Source organism: Schistocerca gregaria, chromosome 9, assembly GCF_023897955.1.
Source record: "Schistocerca gregaria isolate iqSchGreg1 chromosome 9, iqSchGreg1.2, whole genome shotgun sequence".
Taxonomy (NCBI): Eukaryota; Metazoa; Arthropoda; class Insecta; order Orthoptera; family Acrididae; genus Schistocerca; species Schistocerca gregaria.
In genome coordinates, this window is record NC_064928.1 from 104131026 (window position 1) to 104158400 (window position 27375).

The following is a 27375-nucleotide window of genomic DNA, read 5'->3' on the forward strand; positions in this document are numbered from 1 at the left end:
GCGGCAGCGGCTGGCGCAGCAGCCATCCAACTCGCCGTCTCGGAACCAACTCTCTCTTAACTTCTCCTTACTACAATTTACCGAAGTTAGTTTAAAAAAACTATCTGGCTATGTTTTCATCTGAAAAATCAGGGTCTCAATGCTAACCTCAAGCTCCGCCTACAAAAATTCTGTCTATCCAATGAGAAACGTTATACTTTTCGTGGTGGGGCAGTGTTTTTAAAGTTTGCAACGTAACTGAGACGCTAAAAAGTCTCACGCTAAAACGTGCGGGTGGTGTGGTCCTTTAAGCGTTATCGTGAGATCTATACTGTTCTTCTGGAGGGCTCTATCTTTTAACATGGGCTGGGGAGTGATCCTAATGTAACAGACACGCGAAAACGCTCACGCTAAAACTTGCGGGTGATAGTGGCCCTTTTTGTGTTATCGTAAGATCTATACTGCTTTTCTGGAGGGCTCTAGCTTTTAACATGGGCTGGGGGTGATCCTTGACGTACCTGAGACGCGAAAAAGCCTCACGCTAAAACGTGCGGGTTGTATAGTTGTACAGGTAGGCTCGCGGCGTGGGTGCCCAGCCCCTCCCTTATCAGCTTAACACGGTTCTGCTCTCGGCTTCTGTCCTCGTTTCTCCCCTCGGAACTGCGTCTGCCTCACGGAGGGAAGGTACAACATGCATTTAGGCATTCTTGTGTTAGTCTGTGGTATTCCATTTGCTCACTCGTTACTCGTATTACTTTGGTTAATTTAATGTCACGATTTATTCCGAGCTATGTGACATACTACTGGGTTTGCTTATCATGTCAGGGTTTTCATGTAAGGTGTTGGATTTGCCTGACACCTTACACTTTGACTGTTCGTATGCAGCCTGGCCGATGCGAACGCGTGAGACAGGAGTTGTTGGGTTGTTTGGGGAAGGAGACCAGACAGCGAGGTCATCGGTCTCATCGGATTAGACAAGGATGGGGAAGGATGTCGGCTGTGCCCTTTCAAAGGAACCATCCCGGCATTTGGCTGGAGCGATTTAGGGAAATCACGGACGCGGGATTGAACCGTCGTCCTCCCGAATGCGAGTCCAGTGTCCAACCACTGCGCCACCTCGCTCGGTGACAGTAGTTGCTTACGACGCATACACGTGTGCATTTAGGCACTTAGAAATCATTTTCAACGCATACCGTGACTGTGTTGCATCGTACGGCGCGCATTAGACCGCAGTCTCTGTGGCAATGTATGATTGAATAAATGGTCTCTAACATGGAAAGCAGCGTTTTCGGACGTTAATTCATTAGACCTTCTCTGTTTCGCATCCTCTCTTTCCACTGTGTACAAACTAGGCTTTGATCGATGAATCACACTGTATAAAAAGTTTTGCTTGAGAATGGAATAAGATGGTGTTCTTGGTAGTCCCCGATACTATTTAATTTGTAAGTCTAGAAAACAAGCACTAATTTAGAAACGTTAATACAGTTGAGGAAGAAGCAATAAAAAATTTGAATTTTGCCGATGACATTCTAATGATAGCAGAAAAGCCAAAAGGACATGGAACAACACTTGTATGAAATGGATAATGTCTTGAAAAGAGGTTATAAGATGAATTTCAACAAAAATAATTCAAGGGTATTGGAAAGTAGTCAAATTAAATGAGGCTATTCTGAGATATTAACATTAGAAAACGAGACACTGAGAGTAACATGAGTTTTGCTACTCGTATTTGGAAAAAAAAAGTTCTCACAAAGGCCGAATTCTTTTATTTTATTTTTTATTTTATTTTTGGTTAGATACAGACCGCCACGAATTCATCTTCTGCGCCAACGTCTGTGATTATCACTTGCTATGTCGTCAGTTATTAGTTGAATGTTTTCCAATCTATGTCTTCCCCTACAAGAAAACAGGACAGGCAGCATCGGTCGTAAATTTTTCATCTCTGTAATGCAGATCGATTTCATCTACTGTGGAGCTACACTGAAGAGACAAAGGGACTGCTACACCTGTCAAATATTGCGTAGGACTGCCGCGAGCACACAGAAGTGCCGCAACACGAGGTGGCATGGACTCGATTAATGTCTGAAGGAGTTCTGGAAGGAACTGACACCATGAATCCTGCAAGCCTGTCCATAAATCCATAAGAGTACGAGATCTCTTCTAAACAGCACATTGCGATGCACCTCAGATATACTCAAGAATGTTCATGTCTGAGGAATTTGGTGGCCAGCGAAGTATTTAAACTCGGAAGAGTGTTCCTGGAGCCACTCTACAGCAGTTCGGGACATGTAGAGTTTCGCGTTATCTTGCTGGAATTGCCCAAGTACGTCGGAATGCACAATGGATGTGAATGAACACAGGAGATGAGACAGGATGCTTACGTACGTGTTCTAACAAGCCTACCACAACAAAGGTCAAAAATTAATTATGATTGTAGTGTTCCTCACGCTACTAAATATTGCATTTTCGGGCAACAACAAAGTTATATGATGTGGCAGGTGTCATTAGAGGATAGTTAATAAAGTCATTTATTGAAATAATGGATAAACTAGGCACTCGTCTTTTCGTGTTTCCCACGCTGGTCTCGATGTGAACTCATTGCTCAATCATCGAAAATCTAGGTAGTTATGATTCCAAGCTCGGTTGCAAAGACGCCTAGGTGTTATTCGGCGATATTCAAAAGTTTAATAGATTTGTTTCATAAACCATTCTTGAAGATTAAACTTTTGCAGGTTAGGACAATGGTAATGTAAAACAGTAATCAGCACTCCGAATTTAAGTTAGCCTTCTTTTTTTATTACTTTTGTTGCAATACCACGTAACTCGTTCCAAAACTTCACTTCACAATGTAAAACATACTTGAAAATATCTTGCTCACTGTTAAAGGTCACATTTCATAAACTGACTACAATTTGCGTCTTTTTAGCATGACGACCATAGCTTGACTCTCTAATAACCGCTTACGCGCCCTAATATCAGAGTTACAAGTACGTCAAAGATCATAGTGACAAAAGAAAGAATACACATAAGAATAATATTATTGCAATATATACATATCGATGTATCGAAGTACCTCTACACTAATGAAATCAAATCTGAATGTTGTCACAGAAATATGTTAACTATTTTCCAGAAGCACAGTAGAATATCGCTGGAATCGAAAGGTTGAGGTGAGGTGCCGTAATGCTTACGTAATTCAAGTGCCATTACAGTGTCACCTGTTCCAATCGTATCTAGACGTATCAGGGGCCCCACATCACTGTACATGCACACGTCCCACACCATTACGGAGCCTCCACCAGCTTGAACAGTTCCCTGCTGAGATGCAGGGTACATGGATTGGCGAGATTCTCTCAATACCCGTACAAGACCATCCGTTCGATACAATCTGAAACTCGTCCGATCAGGCAACATGTTTCCAGTCTTCAACAGTCCAATGTCGGTGTTGACGGGGCAAGGCGAGGTTCAAATGGCTCTGAGCACTATGGGACTTAACACCTGAAGTCATCAGGCCCTTAGACTGAGAACTACTTGAACCTAAGTAAGGACAACACACACACACCCATGCCCGAGGGAGGACTCGAACCTCCGACGAAGGAAGCCACACGGACCGTGGCAAGGCTCCCTAGACCGAGCGGCTGCCCCTCGCGACCGACAGGCGAGGTGTAAAGCTTTGTGTGGTGCAGTCATCAAGAGTGCACGAGTGGTCCTTCGGCTCCGAAAGCCCACACCGATGATGTTTCGTCGAATGATTCGCGCGCTGGCATTTGCTGATGGCCGAACTCTGAAATCTGCAGCAGTTTGCTGAAAGACTGCACTTTTGTCACGTTGAACGATTCTCTTCAGTCGTCGTTCACGGTACCCTCGTGAAATGGTCCTTCGGGAACATCCCAACTTCATCGCTGTGTCCCATCACTCGTCCGCCGACTATAACACCACGTTCAAACTTAGTTAAATGATAATCTGCCATTGTAGCAGTAACCGATCTAACAACTGCTCCAGACACTTCTTGACTTGTATAGGCGCTGCCGGCCGCGGTGGTCTCGCGGTTCTAGGCGCGTGACTGCTACGGTCGCAGGTTCGAATCCTGCCTCGGGCATTGATGTGTATGATGTCCTTAGGTTTAAGTAATTCTAAGTTCTAGGGGACTGAAGACCACAGATGTTAAGTCCCATAGTGCTCCGAGACATCTGAACCATTTTTTTTTTTTTTTTTTTTTTTTTTTTTTATAGGCGCTGCCTACTGCAGGGCAGTGTCCTGCCTGTTTACATATCTCTACATGCCTATACCAGTTTCTTTGGCACTTCAGTGTATCTTCAGTGCAGTTATATCGGTCATGAGGACTCATCCTAAATAAAATCGCACAAGGTACCACGTTGCCATTATAGATAATAAACAGTTGCCTTGCAGATTTTACCCTCTGCAGTTCCCTCTAGTACCGTGAAAGTTATTTCCAGATGCCTTAACACATGTCCTGTTATCCTATCCCTTTTTCAAATGGTTAGAAAGTATTTAAACCTATCTAACCTAAGGACATCATCACACACATCCATGCCCGAGACAGGATTCGAACCTGCGATCGTAGTAGGCGTGCGGTTCTGGACTGAAGCGCCTAGAACCGCTCGACCACAGCGGCCGGCTGTCACTTCTTCTTATCAGTGTTTTGCATATGTTCTGCGCAGAAACTTCTCATGTCTTATTTTATCCGGGGTCAGGGATTTTCTCTGCCTCGTGATGACTGGGTGTTGTGTGATGTCCTTAGGTTAGTTAGGTTTAAGTAGTTCTTAGGGGACTGATGACCATAGATGTTAAGTCACATAGTACTCAGAGCCACTAAATCTTATTTTATCAGTCCACCTAATTTTCAACATTCTTTTGTAGCACCGCATCCCAAGCGCTTCTATTCCCTTCAGTTCCGGTTTTCTCATTATCCATGACATCCTACCATAGAATGCTATGTTCCATACGTACAGTGTCAGAAATTTCTTCCTGAAATTAAGGCCTATATATGATACTATAAAGGGAAATCAGAAAGTTTGCGTTCGAAGGCCTCACAGTTCCGAAATCGCTAAGAGCAACAAGGCGATACTCTCGCTGACGTACCACGTTGAAGATAGCTCTTTGGTAAGACACCCTGTCCTCCTAAGTGATGAAATGTTTAACAGCCTGCAGTACATTCTCGTTAGACAGGAAATGTCAAGCCTTCAAGGTCTCCTTTAAGGGACCGAAAACGTTATATATTTTTATTTATTTGGACTTCCGAGTATCAATTCGGGTTAACCATCAATAACGCATAGTTACAATGTACATAGACCTGAATAAAATAATACAGAAATGCATTTTTACAAGTACAGAAAGCTCAAACCGGCACAGCTATATTTTTACCACAATTAGATTAGAAGGTGGTTAAAGTAGTGTTGTGCCACAGCTCACAGCATTCGTAAAAAGTAAGACAGAAAAATAAAATATATAGATCATTAAAATCTACAGTTCGTTCCCAGCACTCTTAAGGAACTTAATAATCACTTTATAAAGGCGAATGTCTTTGGTACACAAAAAAGAAGTAGCAGATTGAGGAAGGAGGTATTCTATACTCAGCCATGTCTTCAGGAAGTCGAACGGTTCGCATTCAGATTGGGTACACATAAACAAGATGTTGTTGACGTCAGCTTCCGATTCAGGATCACACTCAACAGGCCGGCGCGGCGAAAACGTTGATACGATGTTGAGGAAAAGAGGCGTGACTGAAGCAAAATCGTATGATAGTAGAAATTGTGTATCGGTCCAAATGTGTCTTCATGAACCAAGGCTATGAAGGGTTCCGAGTGAACCGTAAATTTACTTTCAAAATCTTTTCTTAAAGAATTTACTTTATTTACTAGCGATTCATCAAGAACACTAACAAAAAATGGTTCAAATGACTCTGAGCACTATGGGACTTAACTGTTGAGCTCATCAGTCTCCTAATCAGTCGCCTATAACCTGGAACTACTTATACCTAACTAACCTAAGGACATCACACGCACCAATGACCGAGGCAGGATTCGAACCTGCGACCGTAGCGGTCGCGCGGTTCCAGACTGTAGCGCCTAGAACCGCTCGGCCGCTCCGGCCGGCAAGAACATTAACACCTCTAGTCACACCAGGTGAGGGTGGAAGGAAGTAACTGATGGAAAATGAAATTACTTTTAACAAATGTGAATTTTATTCCTTAAAGCTTTTTGAAAAACAGATGTAAAATTATAAGAAGAAAAGCAGCCTCGTAATATCAAGTTACAATTTGATTTAGAGGCAGAAAGAACAATATTAACAGTATGAGCATTCGGGCTGAGAAGCTTGCCTGCTCTCTTTCAACACGGCCGTAGCCATGACCGCTCACAACAACCTCCGAAAGAGTACGCTGGTGTAAAACAGCAACACACCAGCTTACTTTAAACTAAAATTTTTTTAACAAGTCACACAAACACGTAAACTATGCACCCCGTAAGAGTGATGGATATGGTGCAACACTCAAATTATTTGCCACCAAAAGTGCTATTTTGTTTTGTTAAGGCTCTTACGGTGAAACGGTGGCAACCTTATATTCTAAAATGACTATTTTAATAAAATCCATAAAATGCAGACTTACATAAAATGTACAACATGCTCTACATTACACATATACCACCTCGCAAGAAGATAGACAAGATAAAAACATATTTCAAGAATTTGGCCTTTAAGCAATAAATTCGCTAACACCGAATCCGACAGAGGTAGCTATTAACGTATGGCAGATTGGCAGGTGGGAGGGGAGGGGGGTTCACTAAACGAACCGCAGATTGCTCTAAACCTCCCCAATTCCACGAGGGAAAAACGGAATACCCAATTGACAAATAACCACCTTCCCGCGGGTGGGCAAACGGAGAAGAATGGTGGGACGACCCCAAAACAAAGCGGCTGGTGACCTCACCAAGAAAACAAGTAGAATTTAACAAGTAAATGAAACAACATATATCCAATCACTTCACTTCTAATAAACTGCGATTTCGGGCGAAGACCTGGCGCAACACCCCCAACGCTCTCCCGAGCCGTCCGCTGCCAGCCGCTTCAACGGTCGCAGGAAGGCGCGCCCATCTCCCGTCTCACGGCGTCGCAGCTCGCGCCGGCCGGCCCTATGTCGTGGTTTTGCTCCTTCTGCTCTCGTTTGAACCGCGAAGCCACTTCCCCTTTCTATACGGCACTGCCCGCTGGACTCACGTGGGAACCTCACATGCGCCGACGCTCAAGGCGGACAAGTCATCTCGTCTCTCACTGCGCAACAGACCAACCGACGGATCCAACCGTCAATGACCGTTGCTCGAGCAGACTGGCGGCCTAACGCACAGACTCAGATGCAGGAACTCAGCCCCGACCGGGCGACCACTAGCTGAGTTCTGTTACTGGCGGACTGGCAAGACTCTCATTTTCTGGCTTCAAAGTTTGATCCCGACATACTAGACTCCGATGACAGACAAAGTGCCGCACAAATGCAAACGAGAGACAGACGTAGCCTTAGTCCGACCGACCAACTGACTAGCCGAGACTGACCGACTGACTTTGAGCTTATAGCGCCCCTTAAATGCACTTGAACAGGCAACTTTTCCCCTTTCCCACCAGAGGGAGACACCAAAGCTGCGGTTGCCACAGCGGCGCCACCGCCAGAAACGGAGGCCGACTGCTTTACACTGCCCGCTGCGGCGCGCTCATCAAAACAGCAATTTTTCCGCGGCTCACCGAGGTTGGAGTAGTGTGTAAGAAGCGCCTTCCGTTTGCTGGAGAACGTTCCACATCTCTTGCCATTGTCAGTTTGCGTGACCCTTCACCTCACGTATGTAGTCTGTGTAAGGTAATTTCCGATCGACGGCTTGATAACCGCCTGGGGAGAGATAAAGGGGAGGTGCCAGAGAGCAACATGTGAGATACGTTTGCGGTATAGTGACGTGTGTTATCACGAAGCAGCAGTACCTCTTGCCAGAGTCTTCCAGGATGTGTCGCCTTAGTGGCACGCCTTAATTCCTCCAGCGTGGCGCTGTAACGTTCCCCAGTGATGGGCAGACATCAGGTTCTTAGAATATACACTCCTGGAAATGGAAAAAAGAACACATTGACACCGGTGTGTCAGACCCACCATACTTGCTCCGGACACTGCGAGAGGGCTGTACAAGCAATGATCACACGCACGCCACAGCGGACACACCAGGAACCGCGGTGTTGGCCGTCGAATGGCGCTAGCTGCGCAGCATTTGTACACCGCCGCCGTCAGTGTCAGCCAGTTTGCCGTGGCATACGGAGCTCCATCGCAGTCTTTAACACTGGTTGCATGCCGCGACAGCGTGGACGTGAACCGTATGTGCAGTTGACGGACTTTGAGCGAGGTCGTATAGTGGGCATGCGGGAGGCCGGGTGGACGTACCGCCGAATTGCTCAACACGTGGGGCGTGAGGTCTCCACAGTACATCGATGTTGTCGCCAGTGGTCGGCGGAAGGTGCACGTGCCCGTCGACCTGGGACCGGACCGCAGCGACGTGCGGATGCACGCCAAGACCGTAGGATCCTACGCAGTGCCGTAGGGGACCGCACCGCCACTTCCCAGCAAATTAGGGACACTGTTGCTCCTGGGGTATCGGCGAGGACCATTCGCAACCGTCTCCATGAAGCTGGGCTACGGTCCCGCACACCGTTAGGCCGTCTTCCGCTCACGCCCCAACATCGTGCAGCCCGCCTCCAGTGGTGTCGCGAAAGGCGTGAATGGAGAGACGAATGGAGACGTGTCGTCTTCAGCGAAGAGAGTCGCTTCTGCCTTGGTGCCAATGATGGTCGTATGCGTGTTTGGCGCCGTGCAGGTGAGCGCCACAATCAGGACTGCATACGACCGAGGCACACAGGGCCAACACCCGGCATCATGGTGTGGGGAGCGATCTCCTACTCTGGCCGTACACCTCTGGTGATCGTCGAGGGGACACTGAATAGTGCACGGTACATCCAAACCGTCATCGAACCCATCGTTCTACCATTCCTAGACCGGCAAGGGAACTTGCTGTTCCAATAGGACAATGCACGTCCGCATGTATCCCGTGCCACCCAACGTGCTCTAGAAGGTGTAAGTCAAGTACCCTGGCCAGCAAGATCTCCGGATCTGTCCCCCATTGAGCATGTTTGGGACTGGATGAAGCGTCATCTCACGCGGTCTGCACGTCCAGCACGAACGCTGGTCCAACTGAGGCGCCAGGTGGAAACTGCATGGCAATCCGTTCCACAGGACTACATCCAGCATCTCTACGATCGTCTCCATGGGAGAATAGCAGCCTGCATTGCTGCGAAAGGTGGATATACACTGTACTAGTGCCGACATTGTGCATGCTCTGTTGCCGGTGTCTATGTGCCTGTGGATCTGTCAGTGTGATCATGTGATGTATCTGACCCCAGGAATGTGTCAATAAAGTTTCCCCTTCCTGGGACAATGAATTCACGGTGTTCTTATTTCAATTTCCAGGAGTGTATAAGGCCGGCCTCCCAGATGGAGTGGTGCCTTATGTCGTCTCACGACCAACTCGGAACTGAGCTCACAATTCCATAATGGTGGTATTCACCGGCCATGCTGCTCAATACACGTTGTACATTCTCCGATGAATGTTTTACGGTTTTTGTTCCTCGACAGGCAAGGAAATAATAACAGCACGTTGGCCTACAGCCCAAATTTTTGAAAATGCTGTTAATTCATACAGAGTAAACTGTGCCGTTATTCCTATTGTATGAAATGGTTTTGAAAATACTCTTTTATGTTTGTTAAAAGCCAGAGCTAAATTTTCTCAGGGCTTTATCGCCAGAAATATCAAACGTATCCCAATGTGAAGACATCCGTCTTACGATGGATTAAAAAACCTTTCTTTACTATTACTCGATAATCTATTAAACCCAATGCTTAATTACTTTTTGTGAGACTTGATGCTCCAGGATTGCTGCCTATGTGCAATGGCAGCGTAAGCATTCATAGTAATTGCTTTTAACAAAACAACTTTAGCTAATATGAACTGGAAAATTTTACAAGACGCCGTTTTCAATTTAGTGAGATTATTTTTTAAATATTTTTTATAACCAGTAGTTTCGTATATATTCAGACAAATTCTAATATTGCTGCAGATAATTGTATGAATTACAGACCATGAACAATAAGCGTCCGTTAGCTAGAACGTCAGAATTGAGAAGACAATGAAAAATAAACTCTCTATACAATTAGACAAAGTTCATAATTATTCTTTACTGTTGCGTAGCGATACTCCTTTTTTTATCGGATGCTGTGCTATAGGACCTGTTTGGGCGCATCTGGTAATCATGTCCCCATATGTAAGATGTCGTGGTCTCCTGACCTTCATTGCTTACATATTCCGCACTCAAAATCATATTCCGCACATCAGGACGCTTCATTCGAACCCAAACTCGATAAGACAAAGTCAGTGTTGTATGAATTCATGTAAACGATATGCAAATAACAAGTAAGCGCACTGTGGTTGAAATACTCGAGACTGGCTTACACACACACACATTCAAGACACGACCGTCACATGAGCTCTTAGTCTGAGAGGCAGACCGCATGCCGGTAGGCCAGTCCCTTCAGAGGATGACCCAGCCTATCATGTCGGCCAATGGCTGCCCATAGAGCAGACAGCGTTTGCCTGAGTGAAAGGAAGAACGACCCCATGTTTGGCTTAAAAGCAAATTCCGCTACATTGTGTGGGAGCGCCCAGCCTACGCATTCTTTACAAATATAGCACGCAGTTTCAGAGATTTTCACAGGGAGACAGCAAACGCCAAACGCCGATTCTACAGATATCCGGATTGGTTGCCTTAAACGAAACGTCATTCTCCTGTTTTAGAGGAGCAATGCTCATTGGCAGCCTTGAGCTGAAGGAGTAATGGAAGACACTGAAAGATATCCCCCTTCACCTCTGGCGTGGAGGGGGGCCGTTCCGTTGTCGCTCTTGGAGCGAGAACACGTAACGAGAGCGTGTGAGCTCGTACGTGTACTCAAGGAGCGAGGAACAAGTCTCTCATTACTTCACTGGGAGAGCACCTCTGTCGAGAGCGAATCGGAGTGCGACTCTATATTGAGTCCTTGCGATTAAGCATTGTTCACTGTGTTGGCCGCCACACTTATTGTGCGGTGTAAACAGACAGAGTTATAGTTAAATGCCTGCGATAAAATTTTTGAGTGGCATCGTGGTGGACTGGTTATCTGAGCGGTGTACCACGCCAATAGTTAGACTAGGGGCGAATAGGAGTCCTTGACTTCATCAAGGCGTAGAGAGAGTTTGATAGGCGAAGGTCAATCCAAATAGAATGAGAATTGAAACTTCCTGGCAGATTAAAACTGTGTGCCCGACCGAGACTCGAACTCGGGACATTTGCCTTTCGTGGCAAAGGTCCCGAGTTCGAGTCTCGCTCGGGCACACAGTTTTAATCTGCCAGGAAGTTCCATATCAGCGCACACTTCGCTGCAGAGTGAAAATCTCATTCTGGAAACATCCCCCAGGCTGTGGCTAAGCCATGTCTCCGCTATATCCTTTCTTTCAGGAGTGCTAGTTCTGCTAGGTTCGCAGGAGAGCTTCTGTAAAGTTTGGAAGGTAGGAGACGAGGTACTGGCAGAAGTAAAGCTGTGAGTACCGGGCGTGAGTCGTGCTTCGGTAGCTCAGTTGGGGCCGGCACGGTAGCTCAGCGTGTTCGGTCAGAGGGTTAACAGCCCTCTGTAATAAAAAAAAAACTGAGCTAATCGATCAACAACGAACAGAAACGGATGTCTTACGACGTCCGCCCCGAGCAGATTCAACGAACGAAAAACGAACAAAATGAGATTTAAAAAAAAAAGGTCAAAAAAAAGTTGGTAGAGCACTTGCCCGCGAAAGGCAAAGGTCCCGAGTTCGAGTCTCGGTCGGGCACACAGTTTTAATCTGCCAGGAAGTTTCATATCAGCGCACACTTCGCTGCAGAGTGAAAATCTCATTCTGAGAACGAGAGTTATCTTATTTGTCAGCAGCGAGCGACGCAGACAGCAGTCATCGCAGCTTACGGTATTGTGCGCTACAGCTCTTGCGAGCCCCATATTTCCTCCACAACAGTACACTTCACTGCATATCACGCGCAACCGCCTTGACCATACCTAGCAACATTCCAACGGATATTTTGCAAAAACAGACATAATGTCTTATAGGACAACAGCAATCAGTGATAATATAATGTTACTTAAAAACCGTCTTGATTGCAAATTTTTTTTTATTCATATGACCGGTTTCGGTTCATTCAGAACCATCTTCAGATCTGATATTTCACTTACAGGAGTAACCCGTCCAAATCCAGCAGTTTTCTCATGCTACGTCACAACGTCCAAATCCAGCAGTTTTCACATGCTACGTCACAACGTGGCATGTGAAAGCTGCTGGATTTGGACGGGTTACTCCTGTAACTGAAATATCAGATCTGAAGATGGTTCTGAATGAACCGAAACCGGTCATATGAATAAAAAAAAATTGCAATCAAAACGGTTTTTAAGTAACATTATTCCAACGGATAATTACTCAAGTTGAGTAGGTGCGGCTCTCAGCCATTCTGCCAAGTCAATAACAATCTTAAACTCTGTATAAAAATTTCATTAGCGAATCCTATCCTTGAGAGGTAACCTCACATTCTAAATAGAACCACGATATAACTTAATCAGTTCATAACTAAAAGTGACATTGTGATTTCTCAGAATTTTAACAAAATAAATAATAATTTTCGTTTGTTTCATTTTTTCCTTACACTAACTAGCACTACTACAGTACCCAAGTATCCCACTAGTAACATAAGAAATTTTGTGAATTTTTGTGTAATTACCTTACAGCGGACGACTCCAGAAGATATTTATTGCTGAAAGTTTTTCAGGCATATCTCTTTAGAATGTTAGGAGAATCTGTTTAACTTCTGTAGTAGTGTGGGGTGGAAATTGCATCTTGTAGGAGCCCCAGGGTTCAGGGTACACACAGATTAATCTGTTGCGTAGAATGACAGAATAGCACCCACATGCCCACAGAAAATGGCGACCCTGCCAGTATAGGTAAAATAGGTAAGCTGCCTGGATAGGTAAAATAGGTAAGCTACCAGAATAGGAAAGTGTCAGGATAGTTAGGTATGGCAGGTCGCAGCAGTAGCACTTTGAAGAACTTTCTTTCATGTATTAAATAGCTATTTGCAAAGATTGGGATCAGGATAGATACAGGTAGTGAAGAAAGCAGAATTGTAGGGAAAAGGGCGTGTGTTATTGTGTTGGAAAATTTTGCATTCTTTACGATTTTTGTGTAGCTGTTATGGCATAGGATTTTCAGGTGATAGGCACAGACGCAAAGTGACGCAGAGACGCAGTGTGACGCAGCATCATATAAGTTAGAATTAAGAAATAACATTTTGTCACCTCCCACCTAACTGGCATAGTTCTTGCAGTGGATCCTGATGCAGTTTGGAATTCCAGTGTGACGGACAGGATAGATGTCTGCCTATTACAGTTTACGAACCTCTTCTACTGTCGGCGGTCTATGTCAGTCAACAGATGAGGTCGGCCTGTACGCTTTTGTGCTGTACGTGTCCCTTAACGTTTCCACTTCACTGTCACATCTGAAAGAGTGGACCTAGGAATATTTAGGAGTGTGGAATTCTCGCGTACAGACATATGACGTAAGTCACCAGTCACCTGACCACCTTCGAAGTCCGTGAGTTCCGAGGAGCTCCCCATTCTGCTCTCTCACGATGTCTAATGACTATTGAGGTTCCTGATATGGAGTACCTGGCAGTAGGTGGCAGCAAATTGCACCTGATATGAAAAACATATGTTTTTGAGGTGTCCGGATACTTTTGATAACATAGTACACTACGGGCCATTAAAATTGCTACACCAAGAAGAAATGCAGATGATAAACGGGTATTCATTGGACAAATATATTATTCTAGAACTGATATGTGATTACTTTTTCACGCAATTTGAGTGCATAGATCCGGAGAAATCAGTACCCAGAACAACCAACTCTGGCCTTGATACGCCAGGGCATTGAGTCAAACAGAGCTTGGATGGCGTGTACAGGTACAGCTGCCCAAGCAGCTTCAATACCACAGTTCATCAAGAGTAGTGACTGGAGTATCGTGACGGGCCAGTTGCTCGACCACCATTGACCAGACGTTTTCAGTTGGTGAGAGATCTGGAGAATGTGCAGGCCAGGGCAGCAGTCGAACATTATCTGTATCCAGAAAGACCCGTACAGGAACTGCAACACGCGCTCGTGCATTATCCTGCTGAAATTTAGGGTTTTGCAGGGATCGAATGAAGGGTAGAGCCACGGGTCGTAACACATATGAAATGTAACGTCCTCTGTTCAAAGTGCAGTCAATGCGAACAAGAGGTGACCGTGACGTGTAACCAATGGCACCCCATACCATCACGCCGGGTGATACGCTAGTGTGGCGATGACGAATACACGCTTCCAATGTGCGTTCACCGCCATGTCGCCAAACACGGATGCGACCATCTTGATGCTCTAAACAGAACCTGGATTCATCCGAAAAAATGACGTTTTGTCATTGATGCACCCATATTCGTTGTTGAGTACACCATCGGAGGCGCTCCTGTCTGTGGTGCAGCGTCAAGGGTAGCCGCAGCCATGGTCTCAGAGCTGATAGTCCATGCTGCTGCAAACGCCGGATAAGATGCCTGTCATCTCGAATGCTAGTGATAAGAGGCCATTGGGATCCAGTACGGCGTTCCGTATTACTCTCCTGAACCCAAAGATTTGATATTCTGCTAACAATCATTGGATCTCGACCAACGTGAGCAGCCATGTTTTACCATGCAATGCCTGTCAAATACTGTTTGTTTATGAGAAATCGGTTGGAAACTATTCTCATGTCAGCACGTTCTAGGTGTCGCTACCGACGCCACCCTTGTGTGAATGCTCTGAAAAGCTGATCATTTGCATATCACAGCATCTTCTTCCTGTCGGTTAAATTCCGCGTCTGTAGCACGTCATTTTCGTGGTGTATCAATTTTAATGGCCAGTAGTCGATATAAAAGTTGTTAGAGTGAAACAGAAAAAACTGCAGTCACTGTCATAATGCGGTAAAGGATTGATTTATCTGACAGCCAAAAGAAATACACATTGGTTTACGGGCCAAGCATTTCCGAAACGGGTGGGTGTGTAAACTGTTTACGTGCCGCCGTGGTTAAAGTACAACTTGCAGGGAAAATGGTGCCATCCAAATAATAGGGGTCAAACGTCGGCTGCGGAGATATGTACGGGAAAACAGATGTGTAACTCTTGAACAAATGGACGTTCAGACGAATCAAGGGGCTCCCTGCAGTGTCTTCTCGGGGACCGTTTAGCGAACGTTGGTGTTCTTGTGCCTTCGCAGCAGATATCTGTCTCATACATCCGTGCCGCCCGGAGTGGCCGAGCGGTTGTAGGCGCTACAGTCTGGACCTGCGCCACCGCTACGGTCGCAGGTTCGAATCCTGCCTCGGGCATGGATGTGTGTGATGTCATTAGGTTAGTTAGGTTTAAGTAGTTCTGAGTTCTAGGGGACTGATGACCTCAAAAGTGAAGTCCCATAGTACACAGAGCCATTTTTTTATACATCCGTCCTCCCTGCTGTTTATCGGCGATAGAGGCCAGAATTTTTACGCCAATTCCGCAACTTCCACGTACGCTGTGTGGCGACTGGTGACCTTTTCAGATGAATCAGGTTTTACGCTCCATCGGACAGGCGGTAGTTGGCGTGTAATGCGTGAAATGTGTGGAAACAAACATCTTGTACCAGCCATCGGAAGGTTCGTAGCCGGAGGCCATTCCCTGGGTTATCTGGGGATTCCAGGAGGCACAATCGATCAACAAAAGTATGCTTCCAGAATGAGATTTTCACTCTACAGCGGAGTGTGCGCTGACATGAAACTTCCTGGCAGATTAAAACTGTGTGCCAGACCGAGACTCGAACTCGGGAGCTTTGCCTTTCCCGGGAAAGTGCTCTACCAAATGAGCCACCCAAGCACAACTCACGCCCCTTCCTCACAGCCTTACTTCCGCCAGTACCTCGTCTCATACCTTCCAGACTTTCTTGCTCTCCTGCGAAGAAGTATGCTTTCATCTTTGTGGATCATATCCACCCCTACTTACAGTTTGTTTTTCCTCTGCACGATACCACCTACTAGAAGGATAATGCAAGAAGTCAGATAGGTTGAAGCGTACGTGTGTGACACAAAGAGCACCCGGGTGAGTTTATGAGACTACCCTGTGCAGCAAACTCCCCGGTTTTAAACCCTGTCGATAATCTGTGGAACCACCTCGGTCGAGATATTCACACCATGAATCCTCAGCCGAGAATCCTAGCACAAATGGCCATGGACCAGGAATTGTAATGTCTCCACATCCCTGTTAGTATCTTCCAGAAGCTCATTGATTCTTCTTGTACCTTTTGCTATGGTTCACGATGCAAAAGTTGCTTATTGAGGCTTTTGGTAAATGTGAGAGTTGGCAACACTCTCTTAGGATTTAAAGGTTGGCTACAGCTCGCATACACAGGCTCTGGAATCTAGGATACTGTTGTCGCGCTTCGCAACGCACGGATTAACTAGCGGTAGTTTTGAAGCCAGTGTAGGATCCCGCCTGCTTTGGTGCGCACGTGTGTTGGGCGAGGGGTCGTCGCCGAGCTGCCGTACTGCCGTGTCCGCCAGCAGCGACACAGCATTTGGTATGGAATTGATATTTTTTTATAATTTGCAGCGCGCTTATTAATTTAAAGAAAAGGGTTTGTGTATGTGCGTATCAGCAGACGATAATTTCGATAATGATAGTAGTTGAACTCTTAAGGGAAACCATTGTTAGATTAAGAATTGATTTTTGTCATTGATTTCTTTTGTAATTGTCAAGGAATTGTTTCACTATGTATTCAATTGAGAAGTGTGTCTCGAGAGTTTGATTAATTTGCAATATTGCTTTAATGCCACTGGAGGCAGATTTACATATGAAGCGATTGTTCAAAGAGCTTCCAGCCTTTTGAATTGAATGAGAAAGAATCGCTTTCAGAATATAGCTAAAAAAAAGGAATTATGTGTTTGGGTTATCATTTAACGAATTTAGATTTGACCAGACACTATCTCTTGAATTATATGTAGTTGAAGTAAGTAGCAGCAACAGCAGGAGCCGCCATACAGAACATGCATTGCACTCAGCATGAATAATAGGTTTTTTTCATGTTTTCGTTAAATAATGGAATGCAGCAGATCAAGCAGTGGTAGCAGAAAGATCAAGTAAGTTATTTGTTACGCACAGGACCAATTAAAAAATAAAATAAGAGTTTAGGCGACCTCTGTAATAGTAAAGTTAACAAGAGTACAAGCACGAGATTTTCAGTAGAAAACTCGAGAGAAGAAGATAGAGCTCGAAACTTTCAAATGGTCAGATTAATTTGACTGGGCACTTTACCAAACACCATGAGAACATTTAAGGACACCAGCAGTGTGGCCTGCACCTGTAAAATTTAGACCATGGACCAAAAGTCAGCTCCAAGAGAAGTTCTGCTGGAAAGACAGGAAAACACACAATTACAGCAGTGCCTGTCACAGTTGAGTAATTCAAGCTAACCAGACAAAAAGTTGGTCAGTTGGTTACAGGAGCGCATTGGCCACTTTGTAGCGCTATAGATGGGGTGAAACAGGTGCCAGCTGGCCAACACTGACGTACGTTCCCCACTGTAGTGGTATGGATGATCTAGTCAACTGCACAGTTCGGTAGAAAAAGATTGTTCGGCGCGGGGACGTGGTGGAATGATGGAAAGCAGCTATCAGTTAGGACCTTCGACGTCCACGGCGAGAATTAAGTTACAGATTAGTTGATGTATCAAAGCAGACTGTCCAAGTTGCCACTCGCATCCTTGTAACGGAGTGTAAGAGAAGCAGTTGTGAAAAGATCGTCACTGATAGGGGGTTAGCTAATTTTTGACCCCAAAGCCTTATACAGGGGCATTCGAAAAGTCTTTCCCTGATTACATAAATTGATAACTCAGGCTACAAGAAGATACAAATATGAAACTGGTGTCTAATTGTTAACAAACTATCAGAGTTTTTTTCACACATCAGTAAACTTCCACATCAGCACCCTTGGTAGCACGTAGCACATCTAGGCGATATTAAATTTCCGCCCACACATTAACCAACATCACTGGAGGGATCGATTCAACGACTGTGGTTATCCGGTGACGCAGGGTTTCAAGATCTGGTACAAGTGTTCTGTAGCCCTCGTCCTTAACATAACCCCATAAAAAGAAGTCTAAGGGGTTATGTCGGGAGAGCGTAGAGGCCAAACGGTTGGCCCATCACGACCAATCCATCGCCCAGGATAGGTCATATCGAGATAGGCACGGACGTCCAAACCTCAATGAGGCGGTGCACCGTCTTGCTGAAACAAGACATCGGGGTGGTACTGCAGCAGCTGAAGAACAGCATACAGTTGCAACATATCCAGATACACTGCAGATGTGATGGTAGCCTCAGCGAAGAAGAATGGCCCCCGTAATTCGATCGTGCAATAGCGCGCACCAAACATTCACCTTTGGACTGCCTCTAGTGCACCCCATGACCTCGCCACGGGGTTGTGAGTCCCAAATGCGCACATTATGGTTATTCACTACTCCACTGAAAAAAAGGTCGCTTCGTCGGAAAAGGCAATTCGTCCGAGATAACCATCATCGCCCTCAATACGTGATAGCATTTCGACCACAGAGTCATATCGACGTGTACTGTCATTGGGCAACGAGGGCTGAACGATTTGCACTTTGTATGCACCAAACAATAAACATTTGTGTAAAATGTCACGGAGAGAGCTTTTTGGTATCTGAAATTCACGTGAGGCCCTACACACCAATTTCTTCAGATTTCGCATAAAAGACTGCCTTACAGCTTCAACCCCGTCTGCTGAGGTTCTTGGTGGACCAGACCTCGGGAGGTTCCTGTGTTCTTGAACCTCTCATACCAGGCTTTAATGCTCTTGACATCAGGTGGATTCCTTCCAAATGTTGTCTGGAAGTGTCTCTGCACTGTGGTTGGTGATCGTGTCTCATGGTACCACAGGACACACTGTGCCTTCTCCTGATTGATTAACATGGCTTGTTGGGCCCTGCACCTCATCCACTACTTACGTACTGCGAACCTAAAACAGAACAAAAAACTTTGATAGTTGTAAACTATTCGACACAAGTTTCATATTTGTATCTTACTTCTAGCCTGAGTTATCAATTTATGTATTCAGGAAAAGTCTTTCCGTCACCCTGTATTATGCAAGTGTGATATCGTCTGTCGACAACACACTTGTACTGTCGACAGAAGAGTGAGAGCAGGTTATTGTGACAAGGCCACCTGTTAATTACTGGCTTAGACACCACCTGTGGCCTGACTCAGAGATGTGTTTCCGTAGGCAACTTCCTGTTCGCAAGTCAGGCAGGTGCCACCAACATTATCTTCCGGAACTGCGCTCCGTTTAACAGGTCTGCACTTGTTCACGAACAGTATGTCACTAAACCGATCGAAAAAAGCGTGGAGCAGCCTGCAAACTGCGAAAGTGTATCGCCGTAGGTTCAAGAGGAATCGGGGAATGTAAAAGTTGAAACTTCCTGGCAGATTAAAACTGTGTGCCCGACCGAGACTCGAACTCGGGACCTTTGCCTTTCGCGGGCAAGTGCTCTACCATCTGAACTATCGAAGCACGACTCACGCCCGCTACTCACAGCTTCACTTCTGCCAGTATCCGTCTCCTACCTTCCAAACTTTACAGAAGCTCTCCTGCGAACTTTGCAGAACTAGCACTCCTGAAAGAAAGGATATTGCGGGGACATGGCTTAGCCACAGCCTGGGGGATATTTCCAGAATGAGATTTTCACTCTGCAGCGGAGTGTGCGCTGATATGAAACTTCATGGCAGATTAAAACTGTGTGCCCGACCGAGACTCGAACTCGGGACCTTTGCCTTTCGCGGGCAAGTGCTCTACCATCTGAGCTACCGAAGCACGACTCACTGACTCATGCCCGGTACTCACAGCTTCACTTCTGCCAGTATCCGTCTCCTACCTTCCAAACTTTACAGAAGCTCTCCTGCGAACCTTGCAGAACTAGCACTCCTGAAAGAAAGGATATTGCGGAGACATGGCTTAGTCACAGCCTGGGGGATGTTTCCAGAATGAGATTTTCACTCTGCAGCGGAGTGTGCGCTGATATGAAACTTCCTGGCAGATTAAAACTGTGTGCCCGACCGAGACTCGAACTCGGGACCTATGCCTTTCGCGGGCAAGTGTTCTACCATCTGAGCCACCGAAGCACGACTCACGCCCGGTAGTTTCATATCAGCGCACACTCCGCTGCAGAGTGAAAATCTCATTCTGAATGTAAAAGTTATTGAACTTACAAAAAAAGGGTTATATTACTGTTAAGTTCAAGAAGAACGCTAATGAAACTAAAAGCAGTCTGTTTTGACAGTGTACAAATTAAAGATCCAAAGAAACCGGTAGAGGCGTGCGTATTCATATACAGAGATGTGTGAACAGGCAGAATACTGCGCTGCAATCAGAAACGCCTATGTGAGAGAACAAGTGTCTCGCGCAGTTGTTACAGCGGTTACTGCTACAATGGCAAGTTGTCAACATTTAAGTGAGTTTGTTGAATGTGGCGTTATAGACGGTGCACGTGCGATGGGAAACTGCATCTCCGAGGTAACGATTGAAAGTGGGGATTTTCCTATACCACCACTTCACTGTGGACAAGGATCTTGCAGGCATGGGAATAATGACGACTGAGGAGAATCGCTCACCTTGAAAGAAGTGCAGCCCTTCATCATATTGCTGCAGGTTTCAGTGCTGGGCTATCGATTTGATTTTCAAACAGCTGTGCAAAACTGAAATTCAGATCATCAATAAACTGACACAAAATATTTTAGCACAACGCAATGTGAGTTTCAAAAATCCCTACAAATGAATGGCCCTAACAATAACCTATACCTTTCATGAATCACTTACCTCACAGAAATCTTCGTTACTCGAACTACTTCAATACAGCGAGCGCCAATACTGCCAACTAAATAAAAGATTCTAACTACTGTATGCACTAACTACTGATAGAGTAGTTAGCAAATGAAATTTTTTGTATATACCTTAATAGTGTTCAAAAGTCATTGGTTCATGACATCCAGTTTTACAAATTTACTGTCTCTGATGGAAAAGATTTGGCTCAAATGGCTCTGAGCACTATGGGACGTAACATCTGTGGTCATCAGTCCCCTAGAACTTAGAACTACTTAAACCTAACTAACCTAAGGACATCACACACATCCATGCCCGAGGTAGGATTCGAACCTGCGACCGTAGCGGTAACGCGGTTCCAGACTGAAGCGCCTAGGGCCGTACGGCCACACCGGCCGCCTCTCTGATGGGCACACGTCCAGATCATCCGCTCTCAAATCTCCGCCACCTCTCTCCCCACATCCACCACTGCTGGAGGCTCACCTCCAACTGCGCAACACTACGCGCTGTTCACATCCAACTGCCCAACACTACAATAGCAAATTCCAACAATGCAAACCAGCCACAGACTGCACACAGCACAGTCAGTGATTTTCACATAGAGCGCTACATGGCATTACCAACATGCAAACCTAAACTGCCTACTTACAACCGTTCAACGAAATATAATCGATATGGGCTTTCAGATCCGAATGACCACTCATGTAGCCTTGATGATTGAACGACACAAAGTTTTACGCCTCGTCTGGGCGCGTCAGCACCGACATTGGACTGTTGATGACTGGAAACATGTTGCCTGGTCGGACAAGTCTCTTTTCAAACTGTAACGAGCGGATGGACGTGTACAGGTATGGAGACAACCCCATCAATCCATGGAACCTGCATGTCAGAAGGGGACTGTTCAAGCCGGTGGAGGCTCTGCAATGGTGCGGGACCCGTGATGCGTCTGGATACCACTCAGACAAGTCATACGTACGTAAGCATCTTGTCTTATCACCTGCATCCATTCGTGTCCATTCTGGATTCCGACGGACTTCGGCAATTCCAGCAGAACAATGCAACACCCGACAGGATCTTAATTGCTACAGACTGACTCTAGGAACACTCTTCTGAGTTTATACACTTCGCCGGCAACCAGATTCCCCAGACATGAACATTATTGAGCATATCCGGGATCCGTCGCGACGTGCTGTTCAGAGGAGATCTCCACCCCTCGTACTCTCACGGATTTATGGACAGCCCTGCAGGATTGATGGTGTCAATTTCCTCCAGCAGTACTGGAGCCATTAGTTGCGTCAATGTCACGTCGTGTTGCAGCAGTTGCGAATGCTCGCGAGGGCCCTGCACGATATGATGCAGGTATACCAGTTTGGCTCTTCAGCGTATCATCCCCTTTTGTGACCAAGCTCTACTATCACAATGCCGAGTCACCTTCATGTGACCACCTGCCAGAAGCCTGAATAGCCACCATTGGAGTGCAATACGTGCGAAAAGGGTGTTATGGAAGGAACTGACAGGGATGTTCAAGCCATGAAGACTCCTGTGCTGTGGCCAGCTGCGGTAGGATTGTCGGCTGGGGACCCGCGACGCGAATAGCCCCATCGAGGTGATCCCACATATTCTACATTGAGTTTAAATCCAAGTCGTTTAGTGGCAGGGGGGAAAGGTTAAACTCCTTCTGGTGCTCTTCGAACAACGCCCGTACACTGCGAGCAGTGTGACACGTTGCATTGTTCTGCTGACAGGTGCCATAGTGCTGAGGAAGAACAAACTGGATGTAGGGCTGTTCATGGTGCCAAAGGACACTCGCGATGATCCATGATGCTTTTCAGAAGGATGGGACGATCCAGGGAATTCCACGGAAACATTCCCCAGACAGGATGAAATTTTCACTCTGCAGCGGAGTGTGCGCTGAAATGAAACTTCCTGGCAGATTAAAACGGTGTGCCGGACCGAGACTCGAACTCGGGACCTTTCGCGGGCAAGAGCTCTACCACCTAAACGACCCAAGCACGACTCATACCCCGTCCTCACAGCTCTTATTCCGCCAGGACCTCGTCTCCTACCTTCCAAACTTCACAGAACTTCTCCTGCGAACCTTGCAGAACTAGCACTAGGATATTGCGGAGACATGGCTTAGCCAGAGACTGGGGGTTGTTTCTAGAATGTAATTTTCACTCTAGGACGGGGCGTGAGTCGTGCTTGGGTAGCTCAATTGGTAGAGCACTTACCCGCGAACGGCAAAGGTCCCGAGTTCGAGTCTCGGTCCGGCGCACAGTTTTAATCTGCCAGGAAGTTTCATTCCCCAGACTGTAATGCTCCTTCCTGGTTGCAGGCTTTCAGAAATTTCGCGACGTACACGTCAACCACCATCTGCCCTATGGAGCATGAAACCTGATTCAAATGAAAAGGTCTCTCGTCGCGGTGGTGTTGTACAAATTCCATCCTCTGTCGACAGCTAACAGCTCAGGTGCACGAACCAGGTGCTCGCTGCAGATGGTCGTACGCGTTCGCTGAATGGTCGTTGCGGGGACACCGTTGGTAGCCCCTTTGTTCATCTAGGCTGTCCGTTGCTCAAGAATCGCACCTCTATTCGCCTGTAGCCAACTTCGCAGGCATCATTCATCCTTATGCTTATTGCAACTTTGGCGTCGAGCGCAGGGCGTGGTTGGGGTTGTTTGGGGGAAGAGACCAAAAAACGAGGTCATCGGTCTCATCGGATAAGGGAAGGACGCGGAAGGAAGTCGGCCGTGCCCTTCCAAAGGAACCATCTCGGCATTTGCCTGGAGCGATTTAGGGAAAGCACGGAAAACCTGAATCAGGATGGCCGGACGCGGGAACAGGGCGTGGCCTTTTAATGTAACCGGACCGTGTACTGTTGTCTGTGATGGCAGTCTTCACCTGCGCTTGTATCTCGTCGTAGCAAATACTCTTTATGTAGCGCTGCAGATTTTCTGCCTGCACTGTCGCTGAGATCGGTCCACGCCGTCTGGTCTCTTAAGTGATAGTGTTTCGGCTTTGTGCCACTGTGCTGGTACTCTTCCCAGTATGGGAGAACGCGTCTCTGTACAGAACAGCCAAACGCGGCTGCCTGTTGCATGCGTGTGACCTACACTCGGCCACACGCGGCTGCCCGCATTGCTATTCAAGTCCACGGCGAGGCCGCCGACTGCAGCCTTGGGTCTCCAAATGTCAGACCAGCCCTCCCCCCCCCCTTCCTCTACCACCTGCCGTTCGTCTCTTCCGCGTCTGCACGGCCTCGCATTATTCTCTTCCCTCTACGGGGACGTCACCTGACTACTCGTCTCTTCCAGAACGTGATCACTTAAAATGTCCAGTGTAATACTCCATTCCAATCATTAGGTAACGAGATTAAACACAAAACAAAATAAGTGCATTTTAGGTGCAAGTATTCGCTATGAAACTTCCTGGCAGATTAAAACTGTGTGCCGGACCGAGACTCGAACTCCGGACCTTTGCCTTTCGCGGTCAAGTGCTCTACCGACTGAGCTACCCAAGCACGACTCACGCCCCGTCCTCACACCTTTACTTCCGCCAGTACCTCGTCTCCAACCTTCCAAACTTCACAGAAGCTCTCCTGCGAACCTTCCTTCCAGGAGTGCTAGTTCTGCAAGGTTTCGCAGCAGAGCTGCTGTAAAGTTTGGAAGGTAGGAGACGAGATACTGGCAGAAGTAAAGTTGTGAGGGTGGGGCGTGAGTCGTGCTTCGGTAGCTCGTGTGGTGTTTCAACCTGATGGCACTTACTACCGCATCACGAAGAAAAATATATGGACATGGCTGACAGGACATACTCTGCATTACCTAATTCAAGCCGAAGATGCGCCATCTTACCAGGGCTACAGAGTGTATATAGCCACATAAGCGCAAGTGCTGATGAAGGATGAGGATGACAAATACAGACAAAAGTTCGCGAACTATATACCGGCATTGAGAATAACGACACTGTGAACGACAATGACGACGAAAAAAAAAAAAAAGAACAAGGAACGACAAAGTAGATGTATGCACTGCGTCCGACTGTTAATAACGTTGATGGCAGTGTTTTTTTGTTTTTTTCTTTTTTTTCACGTCACAACCAGTGTGTGGCGTCCGGCAATTGGGCACTCAGTGCTAAGAGAAGACAATTGCCGACAAGGGAGATCACATACAAACGGGGAAAAAAGAAACGAGACCAAGCTATATGCTTGGGGTGTACCATACTAGGCAACCCTCGAGAAGAGCGTTGAGTGCCGCCGACAAGCCGAGATGTCTCACGCAATGAATAGTGGAAACAAACAATTTAAAAAAAAATCTTTTTTGTATATCAAAAAAGTTAAGAAAAAACAACAAAAAAAAACAACAAAACACGATGAAAATAAAAGTTTTGCAGCAAAGAGTCATCAACAAGGAATGAAACGTTTCCCTTGCTGCAGAAGCAACGCACCTTGAACTTTCCACTGCAGTGACAACACGTTTTCCTTTCTTGATGCAGAAGAAACTTCCTTTGTGTTAAACGTTCTTTTAATGGCATAGAAGCCAGGCCGAGAAGGCTGAAATTGGCGAGCGCATGGATGGGTTAAAGGGGTGGAAGGAGACCAAAAAAATAAATAAATGAAAAATAAAAAAATAAAAAAAGTTGGTAGAGTTCTTGCCCGCGAAAGGCAAAGGTCCTGAGTTCGTCTCTCGGTCCGGCACACAGTTTTAATCTACCACGAAGTATCATATCAGCGCACACTCCGCTGTAGAGTGAAAATTTCATTCAAGTATTCATTAGTCTTGCGTTAATTAATTATCATTGGAGGAAGTAATTGGCCCCGTAAGCAAGTAGAAGTGCGCAAGACGACGTAGCAATTCAGATCCTGTGGCGTGTCGCATTGTCCTGCTGGAATTGCCCAAGCCCATTCTTTTACCGACCTCCCAACTCAGCAGCATTACCGGCAGAACAACTGAGAGAAAATTTGGAATACATTTCACATAAATTTCCTCAGCATGTTATAGTCTTAGGTGGAGATTTTAAAAAAAATGGCTCTGAGCACTATGGGACTTAACATCTGTGGTCATCAGGGTGCAGATTTCAATTCACCAGATATAAAATGGGACACTCAGATGTTTAGGACGGGTGGTAGGGACAGAGCATCGAGTGACATTATACTGAGTGTGCACTAGCCGAAAATTGCCTCGAGAAATTAAACAGAGAACCGACTCGTGGAGATAACATCTTGGACCTACTGATAACAAACAGGCCCAAACTTTTAGACTCTGTAAGCGAAGAACAGGGAATCAGTGATCACGAGGCCATTGCAGCATCCCTGAATATGGAAGTAAATAGGAATATAAAAAAAGGGAGGAAGGTTTATCTGTTTAGCAAGAGTAATAGAATGCAGATTTCAGATTACCTAATTTCAGACTACCTAACAGATCAAAACGAAAATTACTATTCCGACACTGACAAGGTTGAGTGTTTAGGGAAAAAGTTCAAGGTAATCGTAACATGCGTTTTAGACAGGTACGTGCTGAGTAAAAATGTGAGGGACGGGAAAACCCACCGTGGTTCAACAACAAAGTTAGGAAACTACTGTTAAAGCAAAGAGAGCTTCACTGCAAACGCAGCCAAAACCTCTCAGACAAACAGAAGCTAAACGATGTCGAAGTTAGCGTAAGGAGGGCTATGCGTGAAGCGTTCAGTGAATTCGAAAGTAAAATTATATGTACGGACTTGACAGGCCTTCTGGTCTTACGTTAAATCAGTAAGTGGATCGAAATAGCTAATCCAGACACTCCGGGATGATAATGGCATTGAAATAGAGGATGACACGCGTAACGTTGAAATACTAATCACCTTTTCCCAAAGCTAGTTCACAGAGGAAGACCGCACTGCGGTTCCTTCTCAAAATACTCGCACGAGTGAAAAGTGGCTGACATCGAAATAAGTGTCCAAGGAAAAGGAAAGCAACTGAAATCACACAACAGAGGAAAGTCCACTGGACCTGACGGGATACCAATTCGATTCTATACAGAGGAAGCCAAAGAACTTGCACCCCTTCTAACAGCCGTGTACCGCAAGTCTCTAGAGGAACGGAAGGTTCCAAATGATTGGAAAAGAGCACAGGGAGTCCCAGTCTTCTAAAAGGGTTGTCGAGCAGATGCGCAAAACTATAGACCTATATCTCTGATGTCGATCTGTTGTAGAATTTTAGAACATGTTTTTTATTGCTCAAGCATCATGTCATTGTTGGAAACCCAGAATCTACTCTGGAGGAATCAACATGGATTCCGGAAACAACGTTCGTGTGAGACCCAACTCGCTT